We start from the raw sequence: 15,119 nt of genomic DNA, 5'->3' as shown, positions 1-15,119 counted from the left end.
ACATTTATCTATCAATTTAGTGGGGACCTTTGTACTCCATAGTGGTCTAAGTGCTACTCTTGAGTAAAATTATAATATTGGATTTATTCAGTAAACAATAGTACCAGTAGGAATCTTCAGAATCCGCAGCTACCACAACAGCCACAACTCAGCAAACCATTCACTCCTCCTCTACTGTGAATGTGTGAATGAGTATGAAGCAGGATAGAAAGGACACCATCTGGAATAAGGAAAGGTAAAAAAAGACACTGGCGTGTTCCTACAGGGTCTGGGGGTCTATAGGGCAGGCTGGCTGGGAATATTCGGGCTAGACGACCGACTTGCTTGTAACACAAGGTCCCTACACAGAATTAGGTACGCTCCACAGGACCCGAGTACGCTACGCGTCTTGTCCCCGCCCCCCGACAAAGCACAGCATCTATCCTCATGCGCTCACACGCTGCGTGATCTCCATCACAAGCCGAGAGAGAGAGAGTGAGAGAGAGAGAGAGAGAGAGAGAGAGAGAGAGAGAGTAAGGCGGCTTTGCTGATCCGATGGAGTAGTAGTACTAGTAGTAGTGGGAGTGCTCACGGGTTCCTTTCGCCGTTTTCTCCACCTTTTCTTTAATGGATTCGCCTTTTCTGTGGAATATTGCTTCATCCCGGCGCGGTAAGTATGCATGATGCCTGCAGATGCTGTGGGGGAGAAATAAGAGGAAATGGGACTGTGTCGCTATTGTCTGTTGCTGAGGCAAGTTCGGACCTTGATCAAGTCAAGAGTCTCGTTTGATGAAACGAATCAAAGCGCGTAATGTAGACGGATTTGTGAATGGAAGTAATTTCACCGCCGATTCAGTGAGGATGTGTGGGGAATTGTGTTTTAATGATTTTAAAGAATCTAAATCATTATTTTAGACAGACACCTGTCTCTACCAGCAACAGTGACCGCCCTCCGGCGCTTATTTACGCCCCTATAATCATGATTTTTGTAGATAATATCTGGCTCACTGCTGTGCGTCCCCTCACTGAGGACAGTAAACGAAGATTTGTTGAAATGTGTCGCCTCCGTTGCCGAGCAAATGTGTCTTCAGTCCAGCAAAAAAAAAAAAAAAAATTTGGCCCATCTCCCCGCCCCCCCAACATCAGAGGCTGGCTATTCCTTCTCAACCACCCCCCAATAGAAATGCACTGCACAGTGGATGCCTTTCAGATCACTGAAAGACTGAAATCCCATGCTTATTAAGATGCCTTGATGAGCTGTATAGGGTAACCTTGAAATTAATTCTGTGCAGCGTGTGTCATCATCCGCTTCTGATTGCTTCTCCTATCATCATGTTCACAAAACGGTACTATGGATGTGCAGCCTTGGCCTGCTTGAATACAACAACTCAAAGGACATCTTGTATTATTGTGAGAATAATTCAGATTTCTGATGTACAGTTGGAATTCTTTAACCCACACATGTGGTAAATATATCGCTTTTGGTCCTCTATACTCTCGTCTCACAGTATAGGGCCAGAATGCATAGCGAATACACTGTATTTTACTGTTTGCTTCAGTTTATATATAAGGTTCTGAATAGGACTAAATAATACAAGTGCAACAAAAAGCATCAAATAATAAATCAGATTTGCAGTTGAGAGGCATTGCAGATGGAGCAGAATTGCTCAGCAGACCAGTAACCCATTGTTTACTGGTCTCAGCAATGTTGTCTATATATTTTGGGTAAAAAGTGCTGCACGGGTTGAATCACCTGCACGCTAATTAATTAGTGTACATTATTTCTTGTCTGCTTACATTTGCAGAGACTGAAAAATATTGTCTTTAAATCTTTCTTACTCCCTCTCTGAATTTTATTTCCCTTGGCTGAGCACTGAAAAATAAGATCACCCATAATGTTTCTGCTGGCTATTTGTAGCTGGATTTTTGCGTTTTGCTTTGTGTGTGTGTGTGTGTGTGTTTATATTTGACAGGTGTACCCATACTCTATGTCCCTGTAGGATAGCAGGCAAATGGTATTATTCAGCAGACAGATGGCAGGTGACTGGGCATCAGGTGAGCCTTTACTTGGCTGTCAGCAGGGCCCAGTGAATGCAAGACACCTCTTGGCATACATCCGCCATGCCGTTCTACATTAACGCTCAACTGTGCATTTATACGTGTATTTGGATGTGTATTTGTATGTTTGAGCATGCAAACATGTTGCGTGTAACTGCTCACTCGCTCCAATGGATGTACAGACACATGAGTATGTGAATACAAGGTCCATACAGAAAGCCTTTCCTTGGACAGTTATGTCACATTGGACCAATCAGAGAATATGACTGAGGTCACAATGACATCATCATGCCTGATAATTATAAACTGTAGTGACGTTTGCCTGTGACATCATCAGTAGCATCACTTCTTTATCATCAAAAAAGCAACACAAATTGATTAAAAAAATGCATCGTCATCCTCTTCATCTTAATTGTCTCCTTCAGATTCTTTTTCTTCATCATAACTACATCACAAACATTGCCGTCTGCATCACCTTGTCATCAAATTTATTTAAAATGTAGTACTCAGTGTTGATGACAAGCAATTTGGCAAAAATGAATCAGTTTTAGTCACATTTTATTCAAGTGATTATTGTTAGTTTTTAGTTTAAATGACCAAAGACATTTTAATTTAGTCACTGAAATGACTCCATAATCAGTCACTTTATGATTAGTCTAATGTTGGTCTTTGGTTGTTTGTTATAACCAGCTCATCATTCATGTTCATTTTGATTTACTTATTGTTCTGTTTTGGTCATGGAAAAACATCAGTGAATATTTTTTGTGTTCACAATTAGCAGTCTTTGTACCTGCTGTGTGGTTTAGGCTCTGCCACATCTGTGTCATTATGTATTTCAGGGATGCACTGCAGCCTTGCAAGCCCAGCTTTTACAATCGAGCTGCACCAGATGATATGTTTGTCTTATTATCTTAAATCTCCAAGTGAAGGACGATGAGAGGGTTGCCTACGACTGAGTAGAGCCTCCCATGAGATGTTGTAGGTTTGTCAAAGTGAAATTCGGCTTTAGTGTAAGATTACTTGCGAGTGATGCCGAGGTTTGTTGAGTGATGAATCAAAACATACAAGTGGAATTCAACATGCCTCCTGAACAGCAGCGAGTTAACTGGGAAACGTTGAGTCTCGTCCCTTTCATCAAATTATGTAATTTCTTTGCTATTTAGAATAAATTGTCTCAGTTATTTCTTGCTGCAGTTTGTAGCCACAATCATGCAAAGCACTTAACATGTCAGAAAAAAAAAAATCTTGGCGGCAAGGTGCTTTTTCTGCAAGGTGTTATAAATGAAGCCACCAGAAGCCTTATGTTGTTAAAATAACACCAGATTGACAAATTGTAGTGAGACTGCAGGAAGGAATGACCTCTGAACTCATGTCTGATATCTAATGCATCCTCCACTCCTACACTAGACACTGGCTATTGATCACATGCACACACATACATATATATACTGCCACACACACACACACACACACACACACACACACACACACACACATACATAAACCCTTTCCATGGTCCATTCATAGCAGGTATTTGATTACCACTAGATGTGGGGGTGGTGTTATTAGTGCAGTGGGGGTGTCCTGATTGGGCAATAGATCTGTCACTGTGATGTCTCGGGGGACAGACTGGCTGTAAGGTGAGATAAGGCATGCCTCTGGAGATTGAGTGGGCCCTCTTTTCATCTAAGAAGGCCGATACATACACAGGATTTCCCCCTAGAAAATTTGTTAGGCCTGGTGGCAAGCATCTGTTTTGACAGGGGCCTGGCGTGGGCCAGCAACAGACTGACGACAGCATTAAGGAAGGGCCCTATAGTTTCTGTGATGTCAGAATCACTGAGGGAATCGTGGAGAATTTAAAAAAGCTATAACACAGATTCCAAAGGGCCCTATATTAAGTCAGTGCTAAAAGCTAACTGGAGATTTGAAAATATGATTACGCAAAGAGTTGTTATAAATAAGTCATTTATTCAGCCACACTGCTGCTCCCTCACTCCTGCTCACCCACTCACTCTGTCCGCTAATTTACTGTTAGCCGTTAGCCTGCACACTGCAGCTAAAACACTGGTGGTGGTGCCTCAAATGGGCAAGACTGCTCTTCAACACAACTGCTAACAAAACTTACTGTCCTTAACTTGCAAGCTACAGTAAGTAACTTTCCAACCATTATATCTATGTTTCTAAGCCAGCCACCCCATTATAACTGTATTTAAAAAACTACAGTTTTAAAAAAAACTACAGTCTTAAAAAGACATTAAAAAAAAAAAAGGCGGGCCGCCGGGCTTGCCGGTAGAAACCCTGCATACAAGTGATATGGCGTCGGTTAGGAATAGGAAGAATGATAACACTGGCAGCACTTCATGAATATTGTTTCTTGGTTTGCCAGAAACCAGACAATAACATGGCGGCTAATGTGGCTAAACATCTATATACAAGGATGCTTGATTAATTTGAGGGGAAAGTGGTATGTTTTTGGCTCCAATGGATGTTTTTATAGCATGCCAGGATGCGGTGCAAGCTTCTTAGCCCAGACTCGTGTATATAATTATTCAGAATGTGAATGGGAGCTAATGGAGAAATACTTCAAATCGCAGCCAAATATCCCTGCTGGCTGAGAGTCCTACTCGTCTTGGTTTTATACTTGATGACTGACCACATTAAAGGAGAATTAGAGAAAGTACATGTTCTTATTTGTTTGGGTATACACTGAAAAAAAGAGTTTAATTTCACAAAACGTTTGTTAATGTGATTTGTTTAATTGTTCATCACTAGTTTCTAAAATGTCGCTGGTTATGTTGAATATGCATCGTCCTACCTCACCAGCAGATGTTACAGCATCTTGATTTTATGTATGAGTTTGGATGAAAATCTCTTGGTCATTAAACATTTGACCTTAAGCCAGATCCACAGAGAGTACGTCCACACTGAAAACACATCTCTTACTCTGTTTCAGCCCTCCATCCAGATGAAAAAAAAGGCCTTTTCCTCCCCCAAAACAAAGCTTTTCCTGAATAGTCTCAAAATGGAGTGTATAAATCGTGTTTAGGGAGAGCTTGAGAATGACTAATCGCTCATTTGTCTGACAGCAGAAACAGGAAAATATGTAAGTGAGAACAAATAAATTATGAATTCAGCAGCATTGAAACAGAGTACAGGTGATTACAGAGAGCAGGAGGGGTCTGAAAGGAAGTTTAATTGGCTGGCATGAGCTGACAGAGTGACTGGCTGCAGCTGTCCGGTCACAGTCAGCTGTGCGGCAGCAAGAAAATACCTTTCTTTCATCTTAAGCTTTCTCTGTGTTCACTTATTTTAAATGATGATATAGTGGATCACACGGCTGTTGTCATCTCATGTACTGATGTTGGTTTTGTCAGATGGAAGTCGGACAGATGGAGGCTGTGATGCAGTTTTATTGTTTCCCGACTGATAAGAGAACGAGACAGAAGATGAAATTTTTCTGTTTTTCTATTCTTCAGGTGTATCTCTGTGGGCAGAGGTCTCCTTAAACACTAGCATTTCCTGTTTGGAAATGCTAGTGTGGACCCGAGTTGTTTTCAGATGGCCTTTTTGGAGAAGAGGAAGAGGAGAAAGAGAAAAGAGCTAAAATTTAAGGGAAAAAAGGACAAATGCAAACAAACAAAAATAAAAAGAAGGAAGAAAAGGGAAGAGAAAATATAAATAAATACATAAAATTCTGCCTTACCCCAGCTGTCCTGGCCTGACCTGCCCCAGATCCACCCCAGCGCCTCTTTGTCCTTAAAGCTCAACCAAAGATGCCCTTCAAGAGCATTGTAGCTGTTATTTTTCTTTTCTTTTTCTCTTTCTTTCTTCCTGTACTCACACAGAAAACCCACACAAACACACCTACCTACACACAGGCATACTACAATAAGAAAATCTTAGCCAAAAATTATGCTTTTTTGTTTGTTATCATTGTTGTTTTGCTTTTTTTGTCTTTTGTTTCAGTTTGTTTGAGTTTAGTTCTCTCTCTTGTCTTGTGCTGTGTCATATGTGTCTTCATGTTTGTCACTTGTATTGCACGATAAACAAATTTAAAAAAAAATGGTGTTTTAAAAATTAGAATACATTGTGTAGACGTAGTCTCAGCTATTCAGGGCACATGTAGGCGGTGATCACGCTGATAAGCAACAGAAGAAGTGAGTGTTGAGTCATTTCCTTTGTCTTTTACTGTGTTCAGAGAGAATGCAAGCAGACTTTTTGACTTGTCATAGTAGGAAAAGCACAAATGTCCCTATAAACCTTGACAGTGAGCCAGCATGCACAATACCAGGACCCTGAAACTGAAACAGTTAAATGGAATACAGCCTTGGTTAATGTTCGTAATAACTGTCTGATCCAATGTCCTAATGTCCTCTGAGAAACAGGCCTAAATGATGCTGAATGTGTTGTACCAATACCAAAAAATACTTTACAGATACCTAATTTTGGAGGAATATGAACAGATTTTTTTCTACAAAACCCTTGTATTCATTTACAAAAGCAGCCAAACCTGTTAACAAATGTTAAATGTTGAAGCTGTACAAATGTAAAATTGGCAATGTTATGATTTAAATCAGTAAATATCTGGTTACAGAATAAGTTAACAAGATGACAAACTCTTTGCCAGGCGTTCACAATTTTAATTACTCTGTGCTACAGAAACATTCAGTCTGTATCAAGAAAATATTGAAGTCTGAGCTCTAGCCCAACTCTAATTTGACAGCAGCTGAGACACTCTGACCAGTGTAGATGGTCAACATGTAACAGACTGAAAAAAGCAATAACTTAACTTGATGGCTTAACAAGATTACGCTCCATCTTCTCAGTGTCATCATCTGCGCCGTTTCAATCAAAATAGCTAATAGAAAATGAAAAGGAAGGGATCTTGATCAATAACAGTTACTAAATGTAAAGTACAGACACAGAGTGTATTGCTGTTCTAGCTCCTCTAAAACTTTTTGGAATATAATGATTGCGAGGGTGTTGAGAAATTACAGTGTGAATAATGAGAAATCTTAAACAGAAAAGATTTCTTTATCTCCAGCTAGGTCAGGAGGACGGTGCTGCGATGGTTCTGATGGTAGTTTATTGAGCTGAAAAATAGCTGAACGCACTCAAGAGATCAAGAGCTTGTGTGATCTAAATATAGACAGAAATCTGGAAATGTTACAAGGCAGCATTAGAGAAAGTTGCACCGCATCATTCAGCATTCTGCGCACGGAGGAAAAACATGTATAAACACACACACCCACACACGCACGCACATGCACACGCACACATGCACACAGATACGGAGGCCTTGGAGCGCTTTTGGAAATACATTTTCCCAACTTAAAAATTCACATTCATACATATGCAAATTTACTTGAAGCGTTTGCAGTTGTTTACTAATGACATTTGTTGGTATGCAGAGCAATGGTCACCATTCTCACTGGATTAATTCACTGCATATATTCAACCAGAACTGTTGATTTTAAATAGATGAATATATAAATTTTAATTTATAGCAGTAGAAATACAATATCATAGAATCTTAAAGTTAAGTCCCCCGTGAACCAATCAGTAAGTCAATAATAGTAATTGTATAAAGAAGGAATCACAAACCAAAAGTAAACAGGAACGTTTTGACCTCATTAAGGTTTCACCACGTTGTGTTTATATTAATGACCAAATTCAGTAGCAGAATTTTTAGTGATGATAATGAGGCAGGTGATAATGAAATACTACTGTGCTTTTGTACAGTTTAGAAATGAGCAGATTGAGATATGACACTGAAGATGAAATGATCAAGGCTCTGGCAGTGAGGTAAAATAAGTGTTCCAGATAAATACCACTTTGCTTAATCAGGAAAAAGACGTTAAGGTGAAACTAAGGCCAGCAGCAGAGGTAAATCCTCATGTGTTTGAAGACTGTACGTGTGAGCATGTTTGCTGGTTAACAGCATCTGAAGAAACCGACTTAATATATCCTCAGCTCTCTTCGCTTCCTCATGTCTGGCTTCTCTTTCTCTTGTAAAGTCTCTCTTAGGGGAAATGTTTTTTTTTTTTTCTTTTTTGAGAAGTTCTGATTTTTTTCTAAAAAGGAATTTTCCTTTTATTCTTTTGCTCTCAACTTTGTTCTGTGTCTGATTTTAGCTTACTTGCCTCTGATATTCATATGTCCTCTCTGTAACAGATTTTCCAGCTAAGCTGTCTGTAAGAGAGACAGAAAAGGGGTTCCCATAGCGATTCCTCGCCATCAAGTGTTGTTAATTCACAAGTTGTTTTGTATCAGAGCTAGTAGGGACTGAACTGGATACTAACCACCATCATGGTTATCTAGAGAAACAATCATGACCTCAGTTTAAATCATTTATGTTTTCAAACAGAAGGGGCTCTGGAGAGCTTTAACCCTCAAACAATGCATGCTGGGAAGTCTACTAATAATCATGTTTCTACAGAAACTTAATTTGATGAGTTTAGTGAACACTCGGCAGTACAGTTATTCAACTCATCATTTCAACTCAGATGAACTCATATTAATATATAAGTTCTTTGGTGGTCTGAAAATGAAAACTAGAAACAAGTTAAATATACTTGAAATCAATAAAATTAATATCTTTTTTATCAAGTTAATGATAAAACATCAGTCGATCACACTTAATTCCAGTATGTTGTTTTACAGTGCAGTTGATAGATTCGGTAAAAGGAAAGCAATTATAAATTATCATCATAAATCTTTCAGTTGTACCTTTCTAATCTCCTTCAAAGGACTCTCCTTGAGATGTGATACACATGTCCAAGCGCTTCTTCCGTTCCTGGAAACATTTCCTGTTGTCATCGTTCAGAGCCTCGTCGTCCAGAGCCTCCTGTGATTCTTCCTGGATTTTTTTCCACAGTGGCAAATCTTCCACCAAGCTGTATACTTTGCCTATAGATGTATGTTACCTAGTGGCAAATTGGATTATTACACCCTACTCCTTGTTATTGATGGCTTCTAGGAATTTTTGCGTCCCCCCTTGTACAGCCACTTCTGTTGAGTCTTCAGTATATTGTAAGACTATTGGCATTAGAGTTTTACTCAGCATCAGGTCCACGATGAGTTTAGGTCCAAGTAAAGAACCAGTCCAGTTCTATTCAAATCTAGAAATCAGGCAGTAAGCAGCGTCACATCTTTCGACATGTCAAAAAAGTGCCGAAAGTGATTTCTTTGAGATAATCCAGGGCAACCCATAGTGAGATTTTTCACTAATCTCACTGGCTAAAAGGACATGAGCTCTCACTGGCTTCCCTCACTCAAACATTGACAATTGTGTTTGTTGGAATGCATGACCAATCCCAGGGCTTGAACCGGGGTTATGTGGTGGCCAGTGAGTGCTTTGCTGCAGCACCATCTGTGTGCCACAGAAGTGAGTTTATGAGATTTGTTTGCTAATGCTAAAATGTGAATTAAATAGTATTCTCTGTATAGTAATAAATGTTGTCGTCAACAGTAGCTCTCAGACACTGTGATTATCCAATCTATGTTATTGCAAAGGGGAATAATTGATTCCTGCTTATTATATACAGCACATAGTAGTTGTCAATATTAAAGATATTGGACATCTCCTCTAAATATAAGCTTTGAGCATTTTAAGTTTGAAATTATAAGAAACAGCATGCATCTTTAAAATCAATATTGAACCATAAATACAACATTGCATATGTGCAAACTGTAGGTGTGATATGTGGAGGCACCAAGAACTATGGCTGCCAGTAAGAACAGAAACTATTTACATACAGACTCTGTCTGCAACTCCAGTTGAGAATGAAGCAGCATGTCCCAGAAGAGGTAGCAAAAGTTCTTCTTCCCCAAATGAGCCATCTTCTAAAAACACGATTTCTGCTTCACTGTATCCTTTTTTCTTTCTCCGCCGTGTTTGTCTCTTTCATGTCTTTTCTGTCTCTTTCTATTTCTCACTCTCCCGTCTCTTCCTCTCTATCCACTGTGAGTCATTGTCCTGTCTGATGTTTAGCTCTGAGGGGTGATGGGAGAGGAAAGATGACAATGTTATTTTATGTTAACACACGTATATGTGTGTGTGTGTGTGTGTGCGCGCGCGCGCGCATTAAAGAAACAGCCTGACCAAGTGTGTAATCAAATTACACAGAATGATTGTGAACAGGGAAAAGGAAGATTGTGACCCTTCTATCTAGAGATGATCCTCAGACCTGTCAAGATTAAACAATAAGTAGCACATGTACTGTATTTGCATTGACAGAAGTTGTACTTTTTGTTGTTTCCAAAAAGAAGATTGATTTGCTGTGAATCACTTCAAAAAAAAAAAAAAGCCACAGGAGAATTATGAAAAATGACTATTTATAGCAACAAAGATGCTCTGTTGGCAAGAGCGGTAGCCATGGGACAATTCTGTGTCTGTGTGAGAGTGTGTGTGTGCACACGGCCGTGCAGTCAGCAGATGAGAAGTGCAAAATTGAGATGTATATACCTTTTATACCATGAACCATTTCCTCAGTTATGATTTCAGAGGGAAGTGTTGTGGAAAAAGTGATGTATGGTCTACAAGTGTTGTATAATAAATGTGAAGAATAACCATTTCATGACAGCAGGAGCATTTTCAGCATCCAAATCCTCCAAATGAATAAATAAAGGCAGAGCGGTGTAGGTTAGGTTTGGACACAGACCGGCATGTCGATTTGACACGTTTCTCAGCAAAACATGTTTCTCAGTTTTCATGCAAGAAATCACTAATAGCCTCATTTAGGGTGCTGTAACTGCGTACAGCACTTTAGGATGCCATCATGCCAGCTCTAACCAGCTCTACATATGGAAAGCAGCTCAGATAATATTAATGTGGTTTTACAGATGCAGTGGTAGCTCTTAAAACAGGTCTGTAAGGCCCAGCCGCACTGAGTGTCATCAAAAGGTGTTTTGTTAAAAAACAGTCCAAAGTTGGTCATACTGTAATTTTTTTGTGTCAGAATGAAAAAGATGAACCATTCAGTGGGAAAGTTAAAGGACGACTTCACTGATTTTCAAGTTGATTCCTACGATTCTAATGTGGGTAGTACCTATATTTAAATTACATTAAACTTTCTTCTGTCTTCCCTGTAAAAAAGCACTAAAATATCAGTATATTTGGAAGAAAACTAGTTTCATGATATAATGTTGGAATCAGAGATGCGGCGCTACTGTTACGAGGCCAAACATCGTGCTGTAGACTCAGACACAACAGAGTATGGAGGAGGAAGAGACCAACTATGTTATAGCTGCAGCCTGACACACAACCTTCAGGTGCTGAGTTTCTTTTGGATAAACAACCCTGAGAATTTTAAGCCTCAGGGGGACAGAAAAGCTTGATTTAAAATGTATTCTGCTTTTACAACATAATGTCGGCGTCATAGGCTATGGCAATATTGTTAAGAGGCCAAATATCGTGCTGTGGAAACAGACACAACAGAGTATGGAGGAGGAAGAAAGCACCAGAGTTATGTTACAGCCACAGCCAAAAGACAGGCGCTGCGACCGGAGAGACTTAGCATCAACCTGTGTCTTGTGATGGCTGGTGTGGTGTCTGTGGCAGATGCACCATGGTTGAGACAGAATTGAAAACTGCAACAAACTTCATGGTGTTGAGTTTTTTTTGGATAAACTCTAATGCTGCTGACAGCGACCCAGAGTAGTTTGAGCCTCAGGTGGACAGAAAATCTGAATCTAAACGGCCGCTCTGCTGGGAAATGTATTCACCACCTGCGTTCCCTAAACACACCATCAGTAGCCTTGGACGGTACCGTATGCAGTGCAGTGGTTGTTGTAGGATTTCCCCCTTTAGAGTAATATGGGAATCTACAGCCTTTTTCTCAGTTTTCTCTAGTCATAGGGCACCAACCTTTGAAAATAACTGTACATTTCTACTACATAGGTGACCTAGTTTTAAGAAATCATCATCTGTACAGCAGTGAAACTCTTTAAGGTGCTATTAAAGCTTTATCTTCCAATATTTTTGCCATCATTTTTTTCTTCCTTATTTGTTTGGTTTCCTTTAAGGCTGCAACTAATGGTTATTTTCATTATCAAACAATTAAAACATATTTTTTGTATTAGCTGTCTTGTCATTTAATGTTAAAAAGATTTTAAAAAATGTCCATCAAAACAGCAGATCATCACATTTGACAAGTTGAAATGAGCACATGTTTAACTTATTTGCTGAATAAATTAAATTATTAATGCAAGCAGCAGCTCGGCTAACAGCCCGTACCGGATGTCCGGTGGTCGCTGTACATCGTCGGAGAAACACTGATTTTCTAGGTGAAACAGCTTTATTCAGTGTTTTTACCTGTAATCACGGGGTCCGTTTGTTCTGGAGAGGAGAAGACCTCTGCGGGTAATTCGGCTCCAGGTAAAAACATCCCAAATGATTAACACCGGAGCAATCCTATCCCGGTGAAGCTTAACAACGAAGACAACAACTCCCATGATCCCTTGCTACTTCACACCGTCATCACACTCTGTCTTTTGTTATTGTTTTGATTGAGAGACCCCTAGTGGCTGAAATTACATATTGTGCGTTTAAGAGTTAGTGACAGCGTGCTTCCTGCTGCTGCCGGCGCGTCGTCCTCCGTGTACAGCCAATCTGCAGCGAACACACATGGGGGACGAGTCAGAGGACGACCGCCGCTTAGAAGCAGAACCAGAGCAACCTGTCTGCCATCCGGAGAGAGACACACTTAGAGCAGGCTGAGCAGGCAGAGAGTGGGAGAGTTTGTGCCGTAAACAAGCACCGAGACCCACATGAGGGCAGCTGCTCGCTAACGTTTTACGTTTGTTTACAGCGGAGCGCAGGAGAGAGGAAAGACGTCTCACTTTGCTACTTTTTGCCACGACTCTGTTGCTGCTGCAGAGCCTACAGTGCAGCTTTAAAATTCTGGCATCTGTAAGAGTTCAATAAATGATGCTCATCTGTACCAACACAGAAAGAGAGAAGGGTGCAGGGCTAAGTCACCAACACACTGGCAGTGATAAAGGAGGTAATATTTCATTTTTCCATGCCTAATGTTTGACCCCGAGCTCTATCACCAACTCTTTCATTGTGACAGTTTAGTCACATTCAGGCAGTCATCACAGTCAGGCAAGAACAACGCAGCTGGAGACCAGGAGATGGTCAATCAGATGATATTTCTGCACTCAATATTTCGGTCAGCTCTTGCCATCTTTGAGAGGGGAGAAGTCACGTCTAGACAAAGTCATCATAGCCTGGCTGAGTGGAGAGCAGATACTGATGAAACCCGACAAGGCCTGTAGGCAGCTCGTTTGATGAGCTTGCCGCTAGGAAGACGATCTGATCACCTTTCATCTGACTGTAATTAGTAATGACTAGCTCTTGGAATTGGAAGAAAAACGGTCCTCGGTTATGATCTTTCAAAACTGTGATGTCCCGAAGCAAGGGAAAAGGAGACATCATGTTAAGATTTCACTGAGACTAGGTCCAATTGTTCAGCACTGTGACTCGGAGGCTGTTCAGAGGAGTGAGAAATTAATGAATGTAGTGTAAACTCTTTGACATTGAGTGCAGCCCCCTTAAATTTTCTGATTCGAATCATTTGTCACAGAGCCCCCAGTCATATTATCAAGCTCACCATCCAACTGTCAAATTGTCTTTTTTTTGTCTATTCCCTCTGTACCATTGCCCACACAAAAGCTAAAAAAACTTAGGCTGCACAGTTTTGAGTCCTTCTCAAAAATAGACTACATTATCTCGTAAAAGGTTTGGAGCCACTCTGAGCATCAAAAAAGACAATGTTTGCCAATCATTTTAAGCAAGTCACAAGTTCTCCTACCTTTCAGGCAGCCACTAGCCACTAGCCTCTAGCTTCTACTCTTCTACTGCAGAGTAAAATATGACTTGATTCTTGCATAAAATAACAGAAAGCATTTTAGCATGTCTCATTCAAGTTAAGCCATCATTGCGGTACAATAGACCTCTTTAGTAGTGCATTTAAGTGCTTTGTAGGAATAATGATCATGATTGTACAAATCAGCGGGCAAAAAAAAAGTATGCCCATTTTTCATTTTATGTCACCTGCATACTTGTAGTTTGGTTCAGTTGATCCATATAGAAAAAAAGATAATTATTTCCTTCTTTCTGGTTTTGTTCTGTCTTACTGAACCAAGAGGTGTAAACATGAAATTATATGAACTGACAGGTAACGCATTTATTGAACGGTCACGGTTTTATAAAGATCACATTAACATTGCTTTCTTGACAGTTCACAACCAGCAGATGGATTTAATAGTAGTTTTACTTCATGCTAAAATCACAAACGAGGCGATGCCTGCGAGCTAGTTCATTCATCCCAACTCAAGCTGCTGCTCCACTCACTTGCCACACTCCCCTCACTGTAACATATACCCAACGCAACCTCATAATCACGGTGGCATATTTAAGCCGTCAGTGTTCTGCTCAAACTTTGCTGTATACTGGCTGCCACACTCCTAACATGCTTGCTTGCTGCCATTTGCTGCTCTTGCTGCCATTTATATAATGTTTGAAAAGCAAATTTGCTGCATATGAGCCTGATCGTGTTGCTTTGGGGGGTAGGTTTTAGGAAGGAACCATGTTTGGATTGCGTCCCCCTGCTGCTTTCTTGGGCATTAGGCCTGCATTACCCGGAACACTGAGACACTGATTGGTCGTTTCAGCTGTGGTGAACTTCAGGGGCTGAGGCTGGAGCTTTGTGCTGCAGTGGTTCAGGATTGGCTTTAAAATGTTCACTCTTCGGGAGACGGCAGGGGTCACCACTTCAGCCACTGAGGGAAGTTTTGCTGCTTTTGCTTACATGCATGTATATCCAAACATAGCTTGGATGTGAAAGCTGTTTGGTCAGTGCTTGCTGCTTTCTGCTGACCAGACTTGCAGGGCTCTTCAGTGCAAGTGTTCTGCTGTCAGTGGAATACTTGAGTGTGTAAGTATGAAATATGTGTGTGTTCTGGTACTTCGATTTATCACCCGGATTTTGTAGGCTGTGTTGCTGTCTGTTATCAAACCTGTAATTAATTATGAGCCAAGAAGCAGCAAACTTGTTTAGCCGGCGCTGACCCAG

At 40.5% G+C, this 15,119-nt stretch overlaps 1 protein-coding gene across 4 annotated transcripts in view; it reads left to right on the top strand.

Annotated features, from left to right (window-relative positions):
* The first annotated feature begins 462 nt into the window (after positions 1 to 462).
* Positions 463 to 15,119, top strand: part of plppr1 (phospholipid phosphatase related 1) — a 66,623-nt gene continuing 51,966 nt past the window's right edge. For 2 of the 4 annotated variants that reach the window (XM_042396040.1, XM_042396043.1), the window contains exon 1: positions 463 to 649. The gene's annotated coding sequence lies outside the window, so the exon portion shown is untranslated. Of the gene's footprint in view, positions 650 to 14,726; positions 14,982 to 15,119 lie in introns of those variants that run through there. The other 2 variants (XM_042396044.1, XM_042396041.1) reach the window with 2 other exon arrangements.

Source organism: Thunnus maccoyii, chromosome 19, assembly GCF_910596095.1.
Source record: "Thunnus maccoyii chromosome 19, fThuMac1.1, whole genome shotgun sequence".
Taxonomy (NCBI): Eukaryota; Metazoa; Chordata; class Actinopteri; order Scombriformes; family Scombridae; genus Thunnus; species Thunnus maccoyii.
The sequence above is the reverse complement of the archived record's forward strand: the minus strand, read 5'-3'. Positions and strand labels throughout refer to the sequence as shown.